Genomic DNA, 21,041 nt, shown 5'->3' on the forward strand with positions numbered 1-21,041 from the left:
AAAAATGAGATCAAGAAAGTAGCTCTTGGTACAAAGCTCAGCACACAGTCCTCAAGAACTGTTCCCATTATTGCTGGTATTGTTTTATTAAATACCTCTGTTACTCAGGGGGGGTAGACCTACTTCCGCTCCTCCACGCAACCAACTGTGAAAATGTTCATTTCTGGTTGAATATGCATCTAGCTAAAAACGCAAAGCCCCAAAAATTCAAAACTCAATGCCACGAACATGTCTCTACTAGCCTCCACTAGATGGTGACAATTTGGGTGTGGAATTCCCAAAACAGAAAAGGTATGTGCATCATTCATTCAGACGTATATGTTAAACCAGAGGAATGAAAAGAGCAAGAAATGAATTTACCTCTGCGAAGGCTGGAAAGCCACACTTCCTACTCTACTTCTGCAGATCTAGAAAGGGAGTAAATGCCTTGAGCTGAGCAGTTTTACTGCACCTCCGTACAGTGCTCGCACCAGCCCAGTTAGCAAGAGCAACAAAACCCAGCGAGCCGCCGGCCACAGAGTACATTCTGTGGGAACAGCAGTATCAGGCCTCGTGGCCAAGACATGAACTTCCCCCTAACCAGCCAAAGCCTTGATTTTGACTCCTCTTTCCTCCTGAGACGGACGGTCCCACCCCACCCCCTGCTAATCTCGTTACAGGTAACTTTCCAATTCGGCGGCCCCACAGCGAAACCCTGCGGGGGAGTCAGACCTCCACTAATATTTGGAGTCCCTAAAAGCCTGGAGTGAAAAAGAAAGTCTACATATATAAACAGGAAGTGGTTTCGGGGAGTCTCGGCCCGGATAATAAGTGAAGTTTTTGAGATTAAAGACCAGACGAGGCGCGGAGGCTCCAGAAGGCTCCGACGCTCCCACACACGGGTTCCAACATTTCCTCAGGAAATCCACCGTCGCCCAGCCAACCCTGCCCGGCGCAGGACCGGCGGCTTTGGTCGGCCCGAGGGGGAAATAATAGCAGTAAGAAAGGGGGCCTCCGCCTACCTTCTCTCCCGCGACCCGCCAAGTGTGGTCTCCGCCCTGACTCCCGGGCAGGGAGCGCGACCCCCACGCCCGGCGAGGCCAGGCGGCGCGCCCGGGTCCCGGCCACCAGGTCGCAGCCGGAGACCGGCAGTCCGCTGTTCCTGCCGGCCTCGGCGCAGCCCACGCCGCCGCCCGGTCAGCCTCCCCGGTCGCCCTCCCGGCCCCTCGCGCGGCCGTCCGGCTGACAGCGGGGCCGGTGCACAGAGCAGCAGACGCCCGGCGGCCAGCCTGGGCTCCCCGGCGTCCCTCCCGGGCGGTGCGCGCCGACCCCGCGCCCCTGACAGCCGGCGGGGCGCTCCAGTGACACAATGCCTGGCCCCGCCGCCCCCGGGCCGCAGTGACAACTCACCCGGGGAACGGCACCGCGACCTCCGCGAGGGGGGCGCTCGAAGCTTCCGCGGCGCCGGGATCCGCTCCGCCGCCTGCGCGCTCCCGCAACCCTCTCGGGTCTAGGCGAGGCCCTGCGTGCCTTGTCTGGCTGGCGCTGGCCCGCGCTGCGGGAGGAGGCAGTAGGAGGCTGGGGGCGACGCTGTCGCCGGCTTAGGAGAATGGAACGCGGTGGCGGCGGCGGCAGTGGCGGCGGCAGCAGCTCCCGCGTCACTGGCCCAGCTGTACCGCGCGGGCGGGGGACGACCGCTGAGTGCGGGGGGAGGGGAAGGGGCGGGCAGGGGGCGGGGTCAGGCGCGCACGCAACAAGCGCCGGCGTCACGCCGCCGGGACCGCCCCGCTGGGAGGCCCAGCAGATCGACCGCGGCCAGCACGCACGCGCCGCCGGCGGGGCCGCATCGCCCGCGGGAGACAAGCCTGGAGCCTTGACCGGGGAGGGGGGCCGCGGGGGACTGCTTAAAGGGACAGTCACGCCTTAATGCTCTTGAGTGGCCAGGCCGTGATACCGACCTGGCCTGCGCCGCGTTTGCAGTGCGCTCTCCAGTTCTTTTACGACCATTATTTTGTGGATTTTTTGGATATTAGGATTATTGGATTATTATTATTTGCGAATTATTTGCTCTCAGGTTCACAGGACACTTTCCACGCATGTCGCCTTCATAGCTCTTGAATCAATTGCCAGACCTAGGGCTGATGCAGGTCATCATCTCCCTATTCAGAGGTACTTCTCAGACTGTGTAGCGTAGATTAAGAAGCTCGAAATTGTCCCGAGGGGCGGGGCGGGGAGTCGGTGCTTGTAAAAATGCAGATTCGGGATAGTCTCCAGGCATTCAGATTAAGTAAAACTAGGATCGGACTCTGGGCTCTATTTTAAGAAGCATTCCGAAGTGATTTCTCAGCACACTGAAAGCACTCAACGGATCTCAAGGCTGAGAAAATAGTAATTAAGAGCAAGAATTGGCAGAGTCGGGGCTAGGACCCTGCCATATTCCTAACTTTATTTCCCATCCTGAGCCTTGCCCCTTTCGGCGGCTCTCCAACGCGTACTATGCCAACAGTTTGTGCACTGTATACACTACATCAATCTGCTGGTGATCTCACTGCAGCCCTGGGAGATAAGTCCTCCGTTTGTGTTTACAGGGCTTGTGGCCCTTTGATAATGGAGATGGTGACTTTTTGTCTTTGTGCCCCAGGGCCTTGTGCAGTGCCTGTTTAGAGGTGCAAGCTCAATAAATGTTGTGGCTCTCCTACCTGAGAATTCAGGCTCCAGCTGCAGCTTGGGTCAGGCAAGCCCTTTCTCGGAGATGCCCTTTGGACAGGGTACTCCCCCACAGGGCCTCTCAGCTAACCTAGTTCTAGTAGGTTCTCTGAGAAGGTGCTGTGAGTTAACAGGGCAAGTCCTTGAGATAGCTCAAACCAGACAAGCAGAGTGTTCCTCCCCACCCCATGCACAGGCACCCATCTCCAAGAGAACCCTCCCCTTCTAGGCCCCACAGAACCTATGACTGTAGCTACCTTTTCCATTATGTCTGTCCTTGCTCTGTCTTCTTTCTTCCTTGCCTTCCTGCTGGGCATCCCTCGCTTCCTGCTCATTTTCCCTCTCTACTGGGGTTGCACTACCCAGACCACCAGGGGGTTGAAAAGCAAGTATTAGCTTGACCTGGATCTGCAACAGAGCTCAGCAACCCTGTGTGGGCTGCAGGGACACCCCAGGCACACCCATGGCCCAGGAAGGGGACAAGGGAAAGGGTGGAGGAAGAATTAGAGAAGAAAATGGAGAGAAGAAAAGGTGGGCAGATTACCTACAAAGGCAGCTTGGTGTACCAGAACATGGATCAGGCCAGGCGTCAGACCCCATGACTTTTGGCCACTAACCAGCTCAGTGACTTCATGCACCATCTCTCACACTGTAAAATGGCTGCAGAGACCCTCTGCAGATCTGTAAGTCACTTCTTAAAAATCCTCCCCTAGGTCCCTCCCCCCCACCCTCCCAGTGTCCACAGAATGAAATCAAACTTCCAAGCAAGGACTGGGTCCAGTGCTCTCCGAAATCTGGCCCGAGTCCTCTCCATTGTCCCACACACCCTGCATACCACCTGTGTACCTCTAACATGCCGCCTACTTTCACATCTCAGAACTTGTGCCCGCACTGTTCCCTGTGCCTGGAATGTCCTTCCAGCTTACCGTTGCCTCTTTTCCAGAGCTGTCCTTCTTCCATTCTATGATATCTTGGACAAGTCTCAGGTTAGCATGCATTTCCTTCTGCTTTATTTTGCAGGATGAGAGGTGAGTCTCTTTTCTCCCTTCGTGAATGCTGGCTCCCCAGCCTCTCCTCTCCCACCATGTCCCCTCCTGTGTGAGGCTCCACTGGCCTCCTGGCCTCCTACGGAACAGAGCAAAAGCCTCTTGACATTCTGCTGTGGGTCTTGCATGTTACCTGCAACATTGGGGTGGCATTTCATGGCCTAGGTTAAATATTTTTATGCCTTTGAAAAGATCATTCTTAAAACGAGGGTTAAGAATAATTTAGATTTACAGGCTCTGTGCTGAGCATGAAGCCTGCTTAAGATTCTCTCTCTCTCTGTCTCTCTCTCCCCCTCTTACCCACTAAAATTTTTTTTTAGTCATATAGACTTAGGAAAAAAAGAATAATTTAGACTCAGAGATTCTATTGTGGAAGAACCCTTTTTTTAAGTTAAAGATTGTCTTGGGGCGCCTAGGTGGCTCAGTCCCTTAAATGTCAGATTCTTGATTTCAGCTTAGGTCATGACTGACCTCATCTTAGTGAGATCCAGCCCTGCATATCAGGCTCATTGCTGGGTGTGGAGCCTGCTTGGGATTCTCTCTCTCCTTCTCTCTCTGCCCCTCCCCCACATGCTTTTTTTTCTTTCTCTCTCAAAATAAATCTAAAACAATATTGTTTTAAAAATTTGTGTTTTTAAAAATTTAACAGCTTTATTGAGATAAAGTTCACATACCATACAATTCACAGTTTAAATGTATAATTATATATATATATACTAAAAAAATTTTTTTTAATGTTTATTTGTTTTTGAGAGAGACAGAGCACAAGCAGGGGAGGGGCAGAGAGAGAGGGAGATACGGAATCCGAAGCAGGCTCCAGGCTCTGAGCTTGTCAGCACAGAGCCCGATGTGGGGCTGGAACTCACAAACTGTGTGACCATGACCTGAGCTGAAATCAGACACCCAACCGACTGAGCCACCCAGGCGCCCCTGTATAATTACATATTTAAAGTAAATAATTCATTGGGTTTTAGTGTATTTACAGAGTTGTGCAACCATTACCACAATCAACATTTTCATGATCCCCAAAAGAAACTCTATACCCGTTAGCAGTTCACTCCCCACCCCCACCCTGCAACCAATAAGCTACATTCTTTTTTTTTTTTTTAACATGTATTTATTGTGGAGAGACAGAGACAGAGTGTGAGCAGGGGAGGGGCAGAGAAAGAGGGAGACACAGAATCGGAAGCAGGCTCCAGGCTCTGAGCTGTCAGCACAGAGCCCAACGTGGGGCTCAAAACCATGAACCATGAGATCACGACCTGAGCCAAAGTCGGACGCTTAACTGACTGAGACACCGAGGCACCCCAATAAACTACGTTCTTTATCCATAGATTTGCCTATTCCAGACATTTCATATAAATGGTATTACATAATATATGGTCTTCAGAATTAATTTTTGTATCTTACACCTACCATGATGACTTCTAGGGCCGGAGCTAATTTTTAATTTTCATTTATTTTTCTAGACCCTGCCTTGTTCTAAAAGGACTTAAACTGACTCTCTGAGCTGGTAGTATTCCTGGATCCTTCCGGAGTTCCAGTACAAATCCTAATACTCTAAGCCTAGGTACCGGAAGATGGCTCAGAGTCAGACAGAGTTGGTGGCGAGTAGTCATTGTCCCAGTTTGCCTGGAGGGTCCCTGGGACTTGGGACCGCTGGGCTAAAGCTAGGAGAGTCCTGTCAAATCCGGAGGAATTGGTCACTTCTGTGGTATGAGTCAGAGGGTATGGTTTTCTTCCTTTTCCAGGGATCTGACTAGGAGCTTGCGCTTTTATCACTTAAAGGGTAGGAAGTAAAGGAGAGGAAAAAGTTGGGAATTAGTACTTGGGATCTGTGTTGCCATCGTTATCTGTTTAACAGCAGGAATGACAGCTACCATGTTTATTGAGCACCTACTGTGTGCTAAGTACTTGGGAGAGACAACTTTATACATGCAGCCATTAATTTTGACAACAACCCTCCAAATTAACATTTCACACAGGAGAAAACAGCCTCAGAGAGATTTTTGTAACATCAAAAATAGCATGTATGTTGCAAAACAAGAATTCATTCCTGTTTGTTCCTAAAGTTAGACTTTTACAAGTATATCATATATGGCCTCTTCTACCTTCAGTAGAAATAGCAAATAATGACACACATTGTCCTTACATATTTCTTGATCTTGAAAACGCTTGCTTGCATACTTTTGTTATCTGTACAACATCACCATAAAATGAGACATTATTAATCCCTTATTTATTTTCACCTATAAGGAAGCTGAGACATGGAGCAGATTACTGGTTTGTCTGACCAAGAGGTTTCTTGTTTTTTCTTTTTCTTTTTTTTTAATGTTTATTTATTTTTGAGAGGGGGCGGAGAGAGAGGGAGACAGATCCCCAAAGAGGGATCCATAAGGACAGCAAAGAGCCCCATTTGAGACTCAGACTCACAAACCATGAGGTCTTGATCTGAGCCAAAGTTGGACGCTTAACCAACTAAGCCACCCAGGGGCCCTGAGGTTTTCTTGTTTTGATGCAAGATTCCTTGGGCAGATTTCAAAGCCCCGTGACAGTAAATAAGTAAACCCACTTGACCCCAGAGCATAAGACTTCATGTCTTCACAGAAAGTCAGAGTCCAGGATGGGTGGGCCAGGCAGGACTGAACCAGCAGAGTTGAGGGGCGGTTCCCTCAGGAGGAAGATAGTGCGGTCAGGTGGTTGGTCTGAATACGCAGGCCTATGCCATCACCCTTCTTCTGTCATGTTAGGAGCCTGTGACCCCTGACAAGTCAGGAACCTTTGAGAGCCAGGCTCAGTGACCCAGGTCCTGTTGGCCACTAGTCAGGGGGGGCTTTGCAGAGGTCAGAGGTCAGATCAGGGCTGCTCAGATCAGCAGCTAGGATTCCCTGTCTGCCCCAACCCTGGGCCCAGGCCTGGAAAATGTACACCTGAGGCAGCGTTTTTAACATTTTTATCTCTGACACAAACAAGGTAAACTGGGGAAAAGTGTTAGCTCCTTTTGACATTCAAGGAAAAGCCAAGGTAGCAAAAAGAGTGTCCACCTGCTGTGTCATCAGATGATAACTGCCCCAATGCCCCCTCCACACGTTTCAGTACCCTGCTTCCTTGTTTCTACTTTCTGCCCTTTGCCCAAGGGCTGGGCAGTGACTCTGGGAGTCAACCTGCCAGGAAGAAGGAAGGCACTGGGGGCAGCCCAAGGCCTCAGGTGCTTCCAGACCCAAACCCCGCCCACATTACCCCGGTCACTTGACACTGCATTCCCTTGACGGCTTTCTGCTGCCCCCCACCTTCCCCACCCCCATCTCCTGGGCCGTTCGTTTTCAGGTGACTTAATAGTGGATTGGCTCTGCTTAGCTCTGAGCTGTAAGCAGAAGGAGGATCAGAGGGGCCCCCTCACTCAGACTTGTCTGGAGAGGCATTCACGGCTGCGGAAGTTCCGTAGCCACTGCTAATTTACATCACAATGTCTGCCTGGCACTAGCTGATGGCTTTATATACTTGATGTCGTTTAATCTTTGCGGTAACCTGGTGAAGTAGGTATTAATACTATTATCTCCATTTTACAGATGAGGAAACTGAGGTACAGAGAGGTTAAAGATAAGGCCAAGGGCACAGTTACTAACTATCAGGGCAAGGCCTACCTACCTCTTAGAGAATACAACCACAATTTGCACTGCAAAAGACAAATGTGATTTTTAAAGGGGAACCACGGGTAGTTACCTGCAGTCCTAGAGCCGGCTTGTACTTTTCTTTTCTTTTTTTTTAATTAATTTATTTTTGAGAGACAGAGTGAGACAGAGTGTGAGCAGGGGGAGGGACAGAGAGAGAAGGAGACACAGAACCGAAGCAGGCTCCAGGCTCCAGGCTCCGAGCTGTCAGCACAGAGCTGGATGTGGGGCTCTAACCCGTAAACTGCAAGATCGTGACCTGAGCCGAAACCAAGAGTCAGATGCTCAACCAACTGAGCCACCCAGGCACTCCAATAAACTGTATTTTTTAAGAAATAAATACTCAAAACTTGTCAGTTCCCAACTATTCTACGATATTGTATCCTTACCTAATAATGTTTTTGAGTTTATTTACATCTATTATATACGTACGGTGGGAATGCTGTATATTATAGTGCTTAACATCTCTTCCCAGTTCAATAACATCTCATTGATAGCTTGAAATCAGACATGGTGGAATTTTTTACATCACAGAAATTAGCAAACTCTACAAATTAGACCCTACTCCCAGAGCGAGATGTTAAACATTTATCAGCACCTGTGTCTGCAGAGGTCATGTGTGGGAATAGAGAATCCAGCATTGGTGGCCCAGTGCTAGATAAACTCACCAGCAAAGCCAGTAGGGTGAGGGGAGGGAGCATGCGGGGTACCTCTAGGAGACAGCCAGACCCCAGGGATTCCCCATTTAACAGGGAAGGTGCATGAAAAATACTTAATGCCCTAAAAGGGTGTCAGTTCCATCTGCTTCCCGTGAGGTGCACCATGAAGGTTTTTGTTTATTTGTTTTAATTGCCCCGGGTAGAGCTGGATCTCCAGTTACTATGGGAGAAAAAGGGGCAGGAACCTGAGAGGAAGCCTGCCTGGAAGAAGGGGGCCCGCCAGTCCCGAGTCTCTTGTGAATGCTGACCTCTAGTGGTGAGAATGAGAATGCAAGCTTCTGCCTTTTGAGGAGATTCTCAAATCTCTCCCTCCACAAAGCACAGCCTTGATGCACAGAGCAGAGGAACAATCCCTGTGAACAAACAAATGGACCATGGACAGAAGTACCTGCTTCAAACCAAAGGGTTTCGATTACTGCCTCAGAACCTGTGCCTCCTTTGGATAGCAAGTATTTTACATCAACCCCTTACTACCATGAAATGAAAATCACACATAATCTGCCTACATACGTAATTGTAAAAATTAAATGCATATACATGCTCACCAAAAGACATCAGTGTTCACAGCACCATTGTTCACGACAGCAAAAAGCTGGAAACAACCCCAAAATCTACCTACAGTAGAATGGATAAATACATGTGATATGTCCATACAGTGGAATACTATGCAGCCACAGGAAAGAACAAACTTGCAGTTCATACACAACATTGACTAATCTCACATATGATTTTTATTGAAAAAACTAGATGCAAAAAAGTATATGCCATATGATTCCATTTCTATAAAGTTCAAAGATAGGAGACATTAATGCGTAGGGTGTCAGAAGTCAACATGGTGGTTACCTTTAGGGGAGATTATCACAGGAAGGCAGTAGAATGGGAATCTCAGGCTGCTGAGAATGTTCTGTTTCTTTTCTTTTTTTTTTTTAACGTTTTTTTAAATTTATTTCTAGGAGAGATGGAAAGAGACAACGTGAGCAGGGGAGGGTCAGAGAGAGAGGGAGTCACAGACTGAAACAGGCTCCAGGCTCTGAGCTGGCTGTCAGCACAGAGCCCGACGCAGGACTCGAACCTACGAACTGTGAGATCATGACCCGAGTCGAATCAGATGCTTAACCAACTGAGCCACCTAGGTACCCCAAGGTGATTTTATTAAAGCACGGAGACAGGACCCATGGGCAGGAAGAGCTGCCTAGTTCACGTTTTTGAAGTATGTAGTTATTCAATAAAAAGTTTACCAAGCAAAATCAGCTAATGAATCCAGAATGCACCTAGAGTCACCACGACTTTGGCAACTATAAATGCAGGTGGATATCGGTGCACGGTTTTACAGACTCAGATACCCTGTGTAATGTATGTGCCTGTTGCATGATTTTTCTGAAATGATGAGCTCTTAGTAAAATGCTGAAAAATAAAGTACGCTCTTTTTGCAATTTACATTATAGTTGTATTTTGGATCATCATAAACACGGTTTGATATCTTTTTTAAAGACATCGAGGGGGGCATACAAGAGTCTGTAGACACAAGGTGGTTCTCTGTCCATTGCAGACAGACTGGTAGCGTCCCCCACCTCTGTCTGTGGGATGGAGATGATGGCAGCATGCACCTTGTAAGCCTGTTGGGAAAATTTAGTGAGTTCACGTCAATAAAATGCTTGGGACAGAATGTGGCAAACAGTGAGCACAAAATAAGTTCTTGACACTATTTTTATCACCCTGACTGCCACCCACTAAATACCAATGAGTCTGTCAATCATTGTAGCAACGAAAAGCACCTCCACATGTGTCCAAACGACCCCTAGGGGGTGACACTGCCCACTGTGAACCATAGTTTGAAGCCTACTGCACTGGGGCACCTGGGTAGCTCATGGCTCAGTTGGTTAAGCACCTGACTTCGGCTCAGGTCGTGACTTCACGGTTTGTGAGTTCAAGCCCCACATCGGCCTCTGTGCTAACAGCTCAGAGTCTGGAGCCTGCTTCGGATTCTGGGTCTCCCCCTCTCTCTTCCCCCACTCACACTCTGTATCTCTCTCTCTCAAAAGTAAATAAACATGAAAAAATAAAAATAAATTTAAAAACCTACTGCACAACAACATCCAACAAGGGGCAGGGTCATTGACTCACTCACGCCTTCACCAGGCACATGCCGTGCCAAGGATTGCTCTGTTCCAGGCTCAGCCTCCGGTTGCTGCCAGGCTGTGTGGGGAGACAAATATGTCCACAAATAACACGCTGGGACAAGTGTCTGCATAGCCCAGCAGGAGCAAATTGCCTACGTTTGGCCCTCGCCTTCTGCAGAGGGGTCTGGTCTGCCCTGTGGTTTGTGTTAATTTTTTTATTTAGTTGCCAGTATTTGAAGACCAGAAGATTTCACATAACACACCCAGACGTTCCCTCCCTTGAAGACCGTGGAGCTTGGGGCCAACGTCACAAATCCATCTGCTGTGGGGACCCCGAGGAGAAATTAAAACCTTCCACAAGGGGTAGATGAGTGAGTCTTGAAGGCTCAGTGGGAAGCAGTCAAGGTGGGAAAGGGCATGTGGATGACACAGCATGTTCAAAGGCCATGCCCTGAAAGCAGTGGCACACCTGAGGACGCGCCCCTGGTACCCGGAGGCACACTGCATCAGAGGGAGGCCTGGGAGCCAGGCCAGGGCGTTGAACTTCTCAGGTCTGAGACCAGCCCGCTTTCCCTGCATGTTGCTCGACAGAAGTACAAGTTGAACATAAAAATGAGTGCCAAAGTAGAGATGCTGTCAGACACTGTCCACAGCATCCTTGCAGCTGAGCTTGTCTCTTACATGCCTGGGGGGTGGGGGACCTTGGGAGGGAGATGTGCAAGCAGTGGCGGGGACAGTGTGGTTTTTGGGGTCCCTGCAGGGCTGGCCTAACATGGTATGACCGGAGGGCAGAGAAGGCCTCCCTCTCACTTGTCTGAAATAGACCATTCGCATGGCCTAACTCAGTGCTTCTCAATGTTGCATGAACACAAATCATTGTTAAAATACAGATTCTGATTTAGCGGGTCTGGGATGGAGCCCGAGAGGCTGCATTTCAAAGAACCCACCAGGCTGCTCTGTGAGTCCAAAATCACACTTGCAGATTCTCCAGTTTCTCAGCTGTGGCACGACCAATACTTTGGACCAGACAATTCCTTGTTGTGGGGAAATGGACCTGTACATCATAGCATATTGAACAGCACCCCTGACCTCCACCCACTAGATGACTGCAGTAGCCCACTAATCGTGATAACAAAAAATGCCTCCAGATACTGCCACATGTCCCCTGGCGGGGGGGGGGGGTGACAAAATTGGCCTCAGTGAAGATCCACTGCTTTAGAGCCCACATGGACTCTAAATGTCCATGTTAAAACATCAAACTTTTTTTAATTAAAAATATATATTTTAAAATTTTAATGTTTATTCATTTTTGAGAGAGGGAGAGAGGGAGAGACAGAGCATGAGGGAGGCAGTGCAGAGAGAGAGGGAGACACAGAATCCGAGGCAGACTCCAGGCTCTGAGCTGTCAGCACAGAGCCCAATGCGGGGCTTGAACTCATCAACCACGAGATCATGACCTGAGCTGAAATTGGACACTCGATCGACTGAGCCACCTAGGCACCCCTAAAAAATTTTTTAACGTTTATTCATTTTTGAGAGACAGAGAGACAGAGTGCAAATGGGGGAGGGGCAGAGAGAGAGGGAGACACAGAATCCGAAGCCGGCTCCAGGCTCTGAGCTGGCTGTCAGCACAGGGCCTGACGCGGGGCTCGAACCCACGAACTGTGAGATCATGACCTGAACCGAAGTCGGACGCTTAACCGACTGAGCCACCCAGGCACCCCAAAATGTCAGACTTTATATATTTATGGGTTTTACCCTTAAGGCACTGAGGCAGAGCAGACAAAGTAATTTGTGGGGTTCAGGGCAAAATAAAAATATGCGAGCTCTTGATCAAAGAGCAGGGAAATAGTGGTGCTAAAGGTACTCTCTGCCCCTTCCCCACTCACATTCTCTCTCTGAAAAATAAGTAAGCATTTTTCCTTACATCTAATTTCTCTTTCTAGGCTTGTGAATGTACGCTTTGCAAATTGCAGTTTTCAAAACTGGGTTCGAAACTCCTTGAAGAATTCTAACAGTTCCCTGATAAGCTCTATTGCAATGTCTGTGTATATGCTTTTTTTTTTTAATTTTTTTTTTTTATTTCTAGGAGAGAGAGAGAGAGATAGCGTGAGCAGGGGAGGGTCAGAGAGAGAGGGAGTCACAGACTCTGAAACAGGCTCCAGGCTCTGTGCTGGCTGTCAGCACAGAGCCCGATGCGGGGCTCGAACCCACGGACCGCAAGATCATGACCTAAGGGAAAGTCGGACGCTTAACCGACTAAGCCACCCAGGCGCCCCTCTGTGTATATGCTTTTATTTTGTAATCATTTACTGAGAAAGTTGACCTCCTGGATGCCAGTAAAAACACGGAGAGTTAATATTTGAACCAGAAGCTGCAAGGAGGGACTCCAGGGATGCAAATGGGCCACCCACCGGGGTCCCTGCCCTCCCTCAGAGCCCCTCCTCCCCCCTGCAGTTGCTGCTGCTGCTCTTGTCACTGTCACCGCGGGCAGTCCGGGCCCAGGTCTGGCCTGGCCACCTCCGCCGGGCCGGTGGTGCTCCATCCAGACCGTCCCAGGAGCGCTGGTGTGTGCACACAGCCACGAGGCCCATTAATCTGCGTTTCTGCCGCCTGCCCTGCTGTGTGCTGTCACCAGGTACCTTCTCTCATGGATGCCCCATTGATTTCACTTACAAAACAATTATCTATTTCAAAGATAAAATTGTTAAGAATTTCAAGATTGAGACAGAAGAAAAGCATTATTATTTTTAATGTTTATTTTTGGGGCACCCGGGTGGCTCAGTAGGTTGAGTGTCCGACTTCAGCTCAGGTCACGATCTTGCAGTTTGTGGGTTTAAGCCCCGCGTCAGACTCTGTGCTCACAGCTTGGAGCCTAGATCCTGCTTCAGGCTGTGTCTCCCTTCCTCATTGCCCCTCCCCCACTTGCACTCTGTCTTCTTCTCTCTCAAAAAAAAATAAAACATTAAAAAAATTTTTAAATAATGGCCAACATTTATAAAACGTTCGTTTTTGGGAAAGAGAGAAAGCGCAGGAGAGGGGCAGAGAGAGAGGGAGAGAGGATCCAAAGCAGGCTGTTGGCTGTCAAACTCAGGAACCATGAGATCATGACCTGAGCCAAAACCAAGAGTCGGATGCTTAAATGCTTAACCGACTAGGTGCTCCCAGAAGAAAAACATCAAATCGAGGCAGGGTCCTTCTGCACACAGGACCTTGTTCAACTACCCTGAGATGGGGCGTGGTGAGAGGAATTATTATGAGAACTGGTGGCCTTCTCGGAGGCAGCAGGGGGTCAAATGTAAAGGAGAGCTGGGCTAGGAGACTCTGAGGGCAAACGTGGTGTGGCACTGACTTTAGAATCAACTAGGCATCCCCAGCACGGCTCTGTGGGGGCAGGCTGCTCCCCCTGGGGGGGACAGGAGATCCCGGAGAAAGCAAGCCCCGCCCTGGGGCCAGCTGGCCCCCACAGTTTCTTAGGGCGCGCACCTCCAACTTCAAGGTCCCCTCCTATCGCTGCTAGCTGCACTTCCCCTACTTCCTCTCTTGGCCGCTCTCAAACCAATTCCTCTTCCTGACCTCACTCCAACTTTCCTCTCTCTCCTCCTCTGCCCTGCCCCCTCCCTTTGCAAATTTGTGGCGGGGGAGGCCCAGATCTTCCTCAGTGGTAAGAAATACTTCCAGGGAAAGATTCATTTCAGGGCAGCTAGAAAGACGAAAGCTTCTCCCAATGCCTGAGAACAAATGGAAAAGGCATGACAAGGGGAAAACAGGCCTCAAAATGCAGATACCTTCTGAAGGCTTCGGAGAAATCCAAGCCTCCGGCCTCTCAAGGGCTCACAGGGAACAGAGCCGCAGCTTCTGAAGTAACTGCCCAAGAACAAGCCCGGGTCTTGGGCTGAGATGAGCGATGACAACAGAGAATGTACTTGGCTGATGGAGCATCCTGGCTCCAGATGCCCCTTGCCAGTGATACTCGGGGTTGTGGCTTCTAAGAAATCACATGTGTGCACAAGGTCTCAGGGCATGTTCACACTCACAACAACCTTCTGAGGCCAGAGTCATTAGCCAGCTTTAGTGATAGGAAATAGGGGCTCAGAAGTCAATAACTAGCTCAGAGCCACCCAGCCAGTAAGTGTCAGAGCCGGGATGCAAACCCCAGTCCACTAGACTCCAAATCCAGCTTTCCTTCCCTCCACAACGTGTCTTTGCCCCAACACTGCCCTGAAACAAATGGCACAATCAGCAAAGGGTAGCTTTCACCGTGTCCTTTCAAGCCTCCTGATTTGCTCTCGTCTTTGCCCTGACTCAGCTACCCGGTACTTCATGTTGGTAATGTGGCATTTCAGGCACTGGAGCCTAGTCATGGAGAGATCTGCTTTCCAGCTGGCATACCTCTTTGGTCCCTCAAATCACCAACTTCCAAATGGGGGTAAGATCAGCTCTGTCTCAGCAGCTGGACATTGTGTGCAAAAACATGGTTTATGGACTTGGTGCCTGTGTTATTTCTACCGGTTTGCAAAGCCTGACTCCTTTGCAAATTTCGGGCATTAAGTTGTTACCATTTTTAAACTGGGGAGGTTGGGCGTAGTGCTGAAGGAGGGAGGAAGGAATATCCATCCAGTGCCCCGTGGGCGAGGCGTCGGGGAAGTGTTCCCAGGAACACTTGCTCTGTGCCCTTTCTTTCCGCCCGAAATGACTCACTGCGATTTCAGTCTCTAGGGCACTGAGCAGGCTCCCCGGGGACCCCTGACAGCTGACCCTCGCCGGGCCTCTCCATCAGGGCAGTGTGTACAGGTCTTTGTTCAACAGCTCTGTGAGCTGTCCAAATCCCAGTCCACGCCTGCTGCCTGCCCAGCTCTCTGAATGCCGGCAAGCCACAGGCAACATCTGCCCCAGAGGCTTAATCCAGCATTTGGAAGGGCTCCCTTCCGAAATCTCTGGCCTGGCACCAGGCCCAGCCCCAGTCAGCAAAGAGCTGCTGCATTTATGTGGCTTTTCCAGCAGTGGCTTTGTACGGTCTAGGGAGCGGCTTTGATGTCCACGGGGCAGGGAAGGGCTGAGGAGGGAGAGAGGAGGCACCGAGCTGAGAAGACAAGAAGGCCCGCACCCCCTCGCTCAGGCTCCAGACTTCCCACCCAGCACCTAAAGACTCAGCACAACTCCCCAGGAGCCCACAGGGGTGACTCACATGATTCAGATTCAACTTCGATACTAACCGTCAAACAGAAATAGTTGTCGGCTCTCGCGGTACATTGTGGAACTTGGATTTCAGAGCGGTGTCTGTGGATGCACCTTTTCATCCAGTTACAGGGCACTTAAAGATTTTGTGATCATATTAACAGAGACACTGCTTCGGCGGTGCTGCTGTCTGGGTTCCCTGCTTCTCGGACTATTCTAATGTGCGGTTCTAAAATATGCCTGAAAGAGGACAAGGCTTTTGCAGCAAGTGATGACACAGAAGCTGGAGAACAATTAGTATTTTGATGGAGGTCACAGTAATTTTGCAGAGAAAAACACATAATAAATGATCCAATGAATTCCAGGCCCCAACAACGTAACCCAGAGACCAAAGATCCCTACGGCCTCTCTGGCCCCTGAGCCCTGCTGCAGATCCTCCGGACACCCCTCCCCGATCCCAGCCCCCTGCCCTTTCCCAGCGGGCCCCTCTGTGTGCTTTCTAGAAGCACTGAGTGTTCACCTGGTGAAACCATCCTAGGATCTCTCAAGTTTCTTTCCCTGCTCACCTGAACACACTGCCTTCTCACCCTGCCTCAGGCTCAGCTCCCTGCCTCAGGCTCAGCTCTCTGACCCTGGCCCTCCTCCAGATGTCCCATCTACCCCAGGGCCCCTCAGAGCAAGGTTCTCAGCAACCCCCCACCCCATCCCATCCGAACCCTCATATGACTGGCTCTCTTGGGACATATTGGGCTCAGGAACAGGAGTAGGTGAAAGCCCATCACCGCTGACTAATCATTTTCTACACACCCTCCAGGGGGCCAAAGCCCCTCCTGGGCTCTTAAACCCACACTCTAGAGGCCTTTTCTCTTTCCCCCTGAAACTGACATCATTGGTTGAAGAAGTGAATTCTGTTAAATCTCCTGAATGCTTCTCTCTGCTGGCAGGGACTCAGGCTCTAAAGGAAGCTGAGGGATTGCCAGCTCTCTCCTTCCTGTTGTGAGTGTCCTTAACATCATCAGAACATCTCCATGAGCACCACATCTCTGTTTGTGAACTTTTATGACTTTTACGACACAGGTTTTCAGGCATTTTACTGGGCCATTGATTCAGTTGGTATTACCTTTTTTTTAAAGTTTATGTCTTTATTTTGAGAGAGAGAGAGAGAGAGAGAGAACGTGAGCACGAGTAGGGGAGGGGCAGAGAGAGAGAGAGGGAAAAAGAGAATCCCAAGCAGGGAATTGTGCACCATCAGCTCTCATTCCACGAACTGTGAGATCATGACCTGAACTGAAATCAAGAGTCAGCTGCCTAACCAACTGAGCCACTCAGGCGCCTCAGTTAGTATTACCTTTAACAGAGATCTAACTACTGTGGCCTAAACACACTCAAGATAGCTGCCATAGCTCCAGTCATCATATCTGCATTCCAGTAGTAAGATGAGGAGAAGGGAGGAAAGGGGGTGCTTTCTTGAAGCCCCACCCAACCATTTACATGTTATTGGCCACTCTTACTTGCAAGGAAGGCTGCGAAGTGGAATATTTTAGCTGGGCACACTCCTAATCCCAGTAAAGTCACTCAGAGTTCTATATTAAGCAAGATGGTAAGAATGGATATTGGATAAGCAATTAGCAATCTCTGCCCTACTGCTTTCTAATACCGTGCCTTTCTTGTCACTCTTGGCCTAGATGTGTTTTGGAAGTCTGAATTCCTTGGATTTTATGAGAGTGATGGGGAGCCTACACCGCAAATTGTATAACATGCCTCCTGGTGTCTGGTGACGGCACAAGGCAGCCCACCCATTCGCTTTTCTGCGGTGAAATGTTTAAACAATCGCACGAAGCGTGATGAATAAAACTATGTATGACCTCACATTAGTTCGGGTCAGATTGTGTCACCTAACCAGTTTTAAGGGGAGAAGAAGCTCAGTTTTTAGAACTTCTGGGATTTCAGTTATGAATAAGAAATTGTAATCCTGTATCCTTATTTTACTGAGGAAGAAAGCAAGGCTCTTCTTCCTTGGAGAAGCTAAGTAACTCACTCTGCTTCAGGATTCGAGGCTGGGGAGGTTTCCAGGCAGATCCATGGTCTTGCTTTTGGTGTCACTGCTCTCCTGTCACCAACAGGGACAGGGCTGGCTACCTAACTTGCAGGGCCCAGTGCAAAATGAAAATATGGGGCCCCTTGCTTAAAAAATGAAGAATTCCAAGAAGAGGGAATGCCTGGCTGGTTCGGTCAGTAGAACGACGCAACTTTTGATCTCAGGGTTATAAGTGTGAGCCCCACGCTGAGTCTACGTAGAGGTTACTTAAAAATAAAGTCTTAAAAAAAAAAAAAGAATTCCAACATAAAAGCAGAAGAGCGTTAAACTAAGGGCAGGGTTCTACTGTGAGGCTGCGCAGGTCTCTGCCCATGCAGCTGGCCGTGGAGAGGGCCAAGGTATGCCCCAACCCCACAGGCAGGCCCCTGTGGGTCACCCCCTCCCTGCTACTTTGGTGAGGCATTCAGTGCTCCCTTCTCTCCATTCCACACCTGAGGGATTCGCAGGAAGAATGAGGCCTTGGAAGAGACTCTGGGCTCAGATGGAGGCCGCCTCCACCCACCCAGGCAGCCAGCCAGCCACATACGCACCCCGACTTAGCCCTTCCAGTGACGTCTGGGCGTGTCAGACATCCCGAGCTGCTGTGTGCCCAGCACAGTGTACAAAGGCGCTCAAACTGAGCGTCCTTACATAGGGTGTGCCCGTGCTCACACAGCAGGCCCCTCTCCTCAGGATTGTCAGAACCTACAATTACCTGGCTGATGTCCGAGTGTGGCCTTCCATCTCATGAGTCAGCCTGGCTCATTTTCTTTCTTTTTTTTTATGTTTATTTATTTTTGAGAGAGACAGAGTACAAACAGGGGAGGGGCAGAGGGAGAGGGAGACATAGAATCTGAAACAGGCTCCAGGCTCTGAGCCATCAGCACAGAGCCTGACGCGGGGCCTGAACCCATGAACTGTGAGATCATGACCTGAGCCGAAGTCAGATGCCTAGCCCACTGAGTCAGCCAGGTGCCCCAGCCCGGGCTCATTTTCAATCAGATCTTCCCTGAGAGGCATGGGGAGGGAATTCTTCAGCAACTAGTTGCCCTCCCCAGAGACAACCATGTTAAGTAGTCTTTGAACATCTTTACAGAGATAGCATATGGCTTGAGGTGATCTGGATTTTTTTTTTAAGTAAGCTCTACACCCAATGTGGGGTTTGAACTCAGGACCCCAGGATCAAGAGTCACAAGTTCTATCACCTGAGCCAGCTAGGCACCCCCAAGCTGATCTGGATTTTAATCCTGGTTCCACAAATTAGCAGGGGTTTTAGGGTCTATAGGGTATTAACACTAGAATACTTCTAGGCAACTCATTGATATATATCAAATAACTTTAAAATGCCTGGATCTGGAGTGCCTGGGCCACTCAGTCTGTTAAGTGTCTGTCTCTTGATTTTGGCTCAAGTCATGATCTCGTGGTTTATGGGATTATGGCCCCATGTCAGGCTCTGCACTACTAGTACAAGAGCCTGCTTGAGATTCTCTCTCTTCCTCTTTCTCCACCCCTCCTCCACTCTCTCTCAAAATAAATTTAAAAAAATTAAAAATAAAATAAAATAAAATGCCTGTATATATCCCTAATTAAATTATTGCCTAACCTTAACAAGAAATATTTTGCAGACATACAAATGAAGGAAGAAGCTCTCTGGGTAATGATAGAAAATGTCTCTAAGATACAGTAGGTGAAAGGGCAAGATATACTGGTAGTATACCAATCAAAAAATGCACATGATATATACATATATCTGCTGTTTATACTGGTCATCTCTGGAAGCATAAACAAGAAACCAATTTTGGTGCCACTGAGTGGGAACGTGGAAGTAAGGAGTCACAGCAGTCCTTCTGACTATAATCTCTTTTGTACTATTTCAATTTCTTACCCCTTGGATGTTTTCCTATCTAAAAATAAGTCTTCTTTGGGGTGCCTGGGTGGCTCAGTCAGTTTGACTTCGGTTCAGGTCATGATCTCACAGTTGTGAGTTCAAGCCCCGCATTGGGCTCTGGGCGGACAGCTGAGTCTGGAGCCTGCTTCGGATTCTGTGTCTCCCTCTTTCTGTGCCTCCCCTGCTCATGTTCTGTCTCTCTCTCTCTCTCTCAAAAATAAATAAACATTAAAAAAATTTTAAAGTAAAAATAAATTTTCTTTAAAAAGTAAAACACAAAGTCCATATCCTTTTAAACCCAGTAATTTCCCTTCTGTGACTCCAACCAAGTGAGACAATGGGAAGTGTAGACTAAAGGACTGGCATGAGGTGGTTGCCACCTGAAATGTTAGAAATGACGTCCAACATGAGGGGAGCATTTACGTAAACTATAGTGAAAATACACGATGGAATTTTATTCTGATATTTACATAAACCATGTTCACTGTAATGGTAATGATATAATGTTCAACAAAAGAAGGATGGCATTCCTTTACCAAACATTATGCAACAGGGATGTACAGGCATTATTATACTATATTATATATATATATTTTTTAATTTTTTTAATGTTTTATTTATTAAACAGGCTCCAGGCTCTGAGCTGGCAGTCAGCACAGAGCCCGACGCGGGGCGCGAACCCACGAACCGCGAGATCATGACCTAAGCGAAAGTCGGACGCTTAACCGACTAAGCCACCCAGGCGCCCCTATATATTTATTATTATGTTATAGTGTAATATAATCTTCGTTTTACAGGGATAAGGGGCGGCATGCCTTATTCAGGGCTAGACAGCTGATATGTGACAGAGCCAGGATTTAAGCCCAGGCCAAGGGCTCCTGAGCCCAATCTTCTGAGCCTTCTGCTTCCTCCACTCCTTCTCTAAACATTTAGCACACGCATATGCATCAACAAAAATGTGCATATGCACATTATGACTTAGCTATGTTTTTTAAAGCTTAGAAAAAAGTACTAGAAGGAATTCTGTAAAATGCTCTCAGTGATTGCTCTGGGTAGTGAGAATAAATCGATTTCTTTTCCTTTTTCTTTATACCTTTTTTCTACTTGAGGGATTGTCTGCACATATTCATTTTATCCCCTGGGGGCAAAAAAAAAGAAAAGAAAAAGAAGTCTGATTCCTTATAACTCCTTCCAATGGATCCTAGATTTTTCTGGAAGCAGCTCTGGACCCAGGATAGATGGTTTTCTGACCCATCCTGCTCACCAGCCCTGTGTGGCCACTCCCCAAGGAGGTGATCTAGTTATTGTCTGTCGATATCTTAAAGTGCAGTCAGTGCCCAGGGGGCCTGGGTGGCTCAGTCAGTTAAGTGCCTGACTCTTGATTTTGACTCAGGTCATGATCTCGCGGGTTCGTGGGATCGAGCCCTGAGTCAGAATTCTCTCTCTCCCTCCCTCTCTGCTCCTCCACTCTCAAAATAAACACACATGAAAAAAGAACGTCAGTATAGAATCACAGTTCCCTTAGAACCCGTTCAAGTCCAGTACCCTGTTTCTCAAAGGTCCCAAACCCGTTTGCCACCTCAGGACCTCCCCTGAGAACATTCCCATTGCGGCTCCTTTGGATGCAGATGTCGCTTCTTCAGGGACATCTTCCCTG

General features: G+C 48.8%; 1 protein-coding gene across 1 annotated transcript in view; it reads right to left on the reverse strand.

The window, feature by feature from the left end:
* Positions 1-1,676, reverse strand: part of SUSD6 (sushi domain containing 6) — a 97,294-nt gene extending 95,618 nt beyond the window's left edge. The window contains exon 1 of the mRNA XM_039240716.1: positions 1,390-1,676. The gene's annotated coding sequence lies outside the window, so the exon portion shown is untranslated. The remainder of the gene's footprint in view (positions 1-1,389) is intronic.
* Positions 1,677-21,041: the final 19,365 nt, after the last annotated feature.

This window comes from Hyaena hyaena, unplaced genomic scaffold (genome assembly GCF_003009895.1).
Source record: "Hyaena hyaena isolate Hyena2069 unplaced genomic scaffold, ASM300989v1 scaffold_179, whole genome shotgun sequence".
In the NCBI taxonomy this organism is placed as follows: Eukaryota; Metazoa; Chordata; class Mammalia; order Carnivora; family Hyaenidae; genus Hyaena; species Hyaena hyaena.